This window comes from Saccopteryx bilineata, chromosome 6 (genome assembly GCF_036850765.1).
Source record: "Saccopteryx bilineata isolate mSacBil1 chromosome 6, mSacBil1_pri_phased_curated, whole genome shotgun sequence".
In the NCBI taxonomy this organism is placed as follows: domain Eukaryota; kingdom Metazoa; phylum Chordata; class Mammalia; order Chiroptera; family Emballonuridae; genus Saccopteryx; species Saccopteryx bilineata.
This window is the reverse complement of record NC_089495.1, coordinates 165,850,244-165,855,733: the sequence shown is the minus strand read 5'-3', so window position 1 is coordinate 165,855,733 and position 5,490 is coordinate 165,850,244.

Below are 5,490 nucleotides of genomic sequence, written 5' to 3'. Positions count from 1 at the left end.
TTGTATGAATTCTTTATAAATTTTGGCTATTATCCCCTTATCACATGTATCGTTGGCAAATATGTTCTCTCATTTAGTAGGTTGTCTTTTTGTTTTGTTGATAGTTTCCTTTGTTGTCCAAAATATTTTTAGTTTGATGTAGTCTGATTTGTTTACATACTCTTTTGCTTCCCTTGCCAGAGGAGATATAGTGAAAAAAAATATTTCTAAAAGAAATGTCAGAGAGTTAACTGCCTATATTTTCTTCTAGGAATTTAATGGTTCCAAATCTTATATTTACATCTTTAATCCATTTTGAGTTTAATGTATATGGTATAAGAAGGTGATTTATTCTAATTTGTTTGCCTACGTTTCATTTTCCCAACACCATATATTGATAGATAAATTTCTTTTTTATCTTTACCCATTGCATGTTCTTGCCTCCTTTGTCATATATTAATTTACAATATCAGTGTGGGTTTCTTTCTGAGCTCTCTGTTCTGTTTTAGTGATCTCTGTGTCTTTTTTTATGTCAGTACCATGCTGTTTTAAATACTATAGCCTTGTAATATAGTTTGATATCAGGTAGTGTGATACTTTCAACTTTGTTTTTCTTTCTTAAGATTGCTCTGTCTTTTCAGGGTCTTTTGCAATTAGTTTCATGTAAATTTTTGGATTACTTTTTATTGTTCTGTGGAATACGTCATGATATTTTGATAGGAGTCATATTAAATCTATAGATCAACTTGGGTAGTATGGACATTTTAACAATGTTTATTCTTCTTATCCAATAACATGGAATATGCTTCCATTTATTTCTATCTATTGTACTTTAATTTCTTTCTTCAGTGTTTTAAGTACAGGTGTTTTACCTTCACACTTAAATTTATTTCCAGGTTGTTAGTTTTTAAAAATTTTTTTATCAAATTACAATTAGGATTGTTTTTTTTAGTTTCTCTTTTTAATAGTTAATTATTGGTGTATAAAAATGTAATCAATTTCTAAATACTTATTTTTATCGTGCTATACTACTAAATTCATTTATCAGTTCTAGTGGCTTTTTTTGGTAGAATTTTTTTTTTGTATTTTTCTGAAGCTGGAAACGGGGAGAGACAGTCAGACAGACTCCCGCATGCGCCCCACCGGGATCCACCCGGCACGCCCACCAGGGGGCGACGCTCTGCCCCTCCGGGGCGTCGCTCTGCCGCGACCAGAGCCACTCTAGCGCCTGGGGCAGCGGCCAAGGAGCCATCCCCAGCGCCCAGGCCATCTTTGCTCCAATGGAGCCTTGGCTGAGGGAGGAAGGGGGGGGGGGAGAAGCAGATGGGCGCTTCTCCTTATGTGCCCTGGCCGGGAATCGAACCCGGGTCCCCCACACGCCAGGCGGACGCTCTACCGCTGAGTCAACCGGCCAGGGCCATTTTGGTAGAATTTTTAGGATTCTCTCTATCTAGCATCATGTCATCTGCAAATAATGACTGCTATTTCTTTCTTTCCAATTTGAATGCCTTTTATTTCTTCTTGATTGCTGTGAGTAGGAGTTCTAATACTATGTTGAATAAAAGAGAAAAATCTCTGTCTTGTTCCTGATCTTAAGGAAAATGACTTTAGGTTTACCCCATTAGTATGAGGTTGGTTGTGGTTTTGTCATATAAGACCATTATTATATTGTGGTATATTCCCTCTATTCCCACTAGGCTGAGAGCTCTAACCATAAATGGGTTCTGGACTTTGTCAAATATTTTCTGTGTATCTATATATTCATATAATCATATAATTTTTATCCTTCATTTTGTTTATGTGATATATCATGTCAATTTATTTGCAGATATTACACCATTCTTGCATCCCAGAAATAAATCCCACTTGATCATGGTATAATGCTGAATTTGGTTTGCTAATATATTGTTGAGGATTTCTGCATCTATATTTATGAGGGACACTAGTCTATATAGTTTTTTTTTTCTCTGTAATGTCTTTATCTGGTTTTGGAATCAGGATAATTCTGGCTTCTCCCCTTCTCTTGAATTTTTTGGAATAGAGAAAGATAAGTTTTGTGCTTCTTTGAATATTTGGTAAAATTCACCTATGAGCCATCTGGCCCAGGACCTTTGTTTGTTGGGAGTGTCTTTGTTTGTTTGTTTGTTTGTTTGTTTTACTGCTCTAATTTTGTTGATTGTAATTGGTCTGTTCAGCTTTTTTGTTTCTTCTTGATTTGGTCTTGGAAGATTGTATGTTTCTACGAATTTATTCATTCTTCCATATTGTCCAATTTTTTGGCACATAGTTGTTTGTACTATGTTCTTACAATTACTTGTATTTCTGTGGCATCAGTTGTTACTTTTCTTTTATTTCTGATTTTACTTATTTGGTTCTTATCTCTTTTTTTCTTAATGTGTCTGGTTAAAGGTTTATCAATCTTGTTTATCTTTTCAAAAACTGGCTCTTGGTTTTATTGCTCTTCTGTATATTTTTAGACTCCATTTTATATATTTCTTCTCTGATCTTTATTATTTCCTTTTTTCTACTCACATTGGGTTTTGTTTGTTGTTCTTTTTCTAGTTCCTATAGGTATCAAGTTAGATTGTTTAGAATTTTCTTGGTTCTTGAAATAGGGCAAAAATACAATAAATTACCCTCTTAGGACTGCTTTTGTTGTGTCCCTAGATTTGTGTTGTTGTGTTTTCATTTTCATCTGTCTCAGGTGTCTTTTGATTTCTTCCTTGATCTCGTTGTTAACCCATTCATTGTTTAGTGACATGTTATTTAGCCTTCATGCGTTTGTGTGTATTTTGATTTTTTCTTATGATTGATTTCTAGTTTTATACCACATGGTTAGAGAAGATGTTTGGTATAATTTCAATCTTATTGAATTTATTGAAACTTGCTTTGTGTCCTAACATGTAGGTGACTTGGGAAATGTTACATGTGCCCTTATTTTGCTCCTTTGGGGTGAAATGCTCAAAATATATCAATTAAATCAAGGCCAATTTTGCTTCATTTATTTTCTGTCTGGAAGATCAATTCATTGATATCATTGGGTGCTAAAGTCCCCTATCATTACTATATTACTATCAATCTTTTCCTTTATGTTTATCAATATTTGTTTTACATATTTATTTACTCCTCTTTTGGGTGCATAAATCTTTAAAAGTGTATTATCCTCTTCTGGGATTGATCCCTTTATCATTATATAATCTCCTTATTTGTCTCTTATTATAACCTTTGTTTTAAAGTGTATTTTGTTTGATATTGATACTTCAGCTTCTTTTTAACTCCACTTGCATAAATATCCTTTTTCATCCCTTTACTTTTCATCTGTGTATGATTTTTCACTTTAAAGTTTGTCTCATTATATATGAATCTTGTTTCTTATCAATTCAGCTACCCTAGGTCTTTTGATTAGAGCATTTAATCCATTGACATTTAAAGTGATTATTGATAGGTACATGTTTATTGTAATTTTATTATTCATATTTATATTTTTCTTTGTTCTTCTTTTAAAAGTCTCTAATATTTTCTCTAATATTGGCTTGGTGGTGATGAACTCTTTTTACTTTTTCTTTTCCGGGAAGCTCTTTATTTCTTCTTCTTCAATTTTATTTATTAGCCTTGCTGGGTAGATTAGTATTAAAGTTCCTTGTTATTCATTACTTTGAATATTTTGTGATAATATTTCTGACATGAGAAGTCTTCGTTTAGAAATCAGCTGACAATCTTTGTTGGTAACTAACTGTATTTCTTTAGCTGCTTTTAAAATTCTCTGTCTTTAACTTTTGCCAGTTTAATTATAATGTATCTTGATGTGGTTTATTAGAGAGTTCATCTTTTTGGGGACTCTCTTCTTTTCTGGAATTGTATGTCCTTTTCCTTCACTAGGTTAGGGAAGTTTTTCATCATTATTTTTCAAATACATTCTCAATCCCTTTCTCTCTCTCTTCTCCTTCTGGTACCCCTATGATATGAATGCTTTTAGCCTTGATGTTGTCACTGAGGTTCTTTAAACTATTTTTTATAAAAAAAAATATTTCTTTTCTGTTCTGTGTGGGTCTCTTCTGCTACCTTGCCATCAAAATTGCTGATTTGATCCTTTGCTACATCTAATCTGCAACTGATTCTTTCCAATGTAGTCTTTATTTCAATAATTATATTTTTTATTTCTGACAATTTTTTTGGTTTCTGTTTGTTTTTTGTACAGTTGTTCAAAGTTCCTTGAGCATTCTTGTAATCATAGTTATATGATATATAGATAGATAGTTCAAAAGAATTTGTTTAATTGCTTACCTTCACATTAATTTAGTTCTTTTTCTGAAGATTTCTTCTGTTCTTTCACTTGGGCATGTTTCTTTTTCTCCTCATTTTGGCTGTCTCTGTGTTTGTTTCTGAGTACTACTTTGATCTGCTATGTCTCCAAATCTTGGTAGGGCTGCCTTATGTAGTAGGTATCCTATGGGTTCAAGGGTGCAGTGTCCCTAATCACCTAAGCTAGTTCCTCCAGGAGTGTTTCTTGTGTGTGCTATGTAAGCCCACCTTTTGTGGTTGAGTCTTGATTGCTACTGGTCTGTCTATGCAAGGGTTGACCCGCATGCTGGCTGACTGTGAGGATTGATCCAGACCACAGTATAGAAGTAGCTGTGCAGGAGCTGACAGCATGAAACAGAATTTACCTCAGCAGTTATCTTGCCTGCCAGGATCTCCCTTAGTATGTGCCACTTGTGGAGCTAATTGGGTCCTATTTTGATGTGGTTTGCAGCCAGCCATTAGATGTGTTGATTCTTGGACCTCTTGGAAGGGACTCTGGTGCAGGTCTATGTTAGTCACTGCCTGTAACTGGCCCTGGGTTACCTGTTAGGCACCAAAGAAATCCACAATTGGTAGTTACCTGTGTTTGGCCTGAATGCATATGAGAGGGTTCAAGCTGCATATTGAGGCTGACTATCACCAAAACCAGGCCTGTGGCTTATCACAAGAAGACCAAACCACCCTAAGACCTGCCATTGCCTGCCAGTTTCCTATTATGCTCAACCACTGAAAAAGTCTAACACTGTACACAGGTTGTGTAAGGCAGGTTGTCAGGGAGTCACCAGGTAAAGCAGAATGGTGTTCACCGGGTTGATATATATTCTAACTTGGCACCAGTGATGGGTCTTAGGCCACTTAGCTAAAGTCTCTGGGTACACAGAAGCCAGCTACTACCCACCTGGTACCTGTGAACCTTTGTGGTGGGGCAGGGTCTTGAGGTTGGTTGGGGTGTAGCCTGTATACTTCATCAAAAAATCACAAATTAAGATTTGCCCATGTGGAGGTAGGGCTCAGCACAGGAATATTGTCACCTGTGAGAAGAAGGTCTGCAGTCTAACTCAGTCTCTCCCTGTATGTCTCTGGTAACCCTGAGCTTTCCCAGAATTCCTCCAGAGTTTTTTAAAGACTGTAATAGAGCTCAGGTTGGCCACTACCAGCAGAGCCCACAGGCATGTACAAGCTGGGTATGGTGTAGCCACAGGGAGTTGT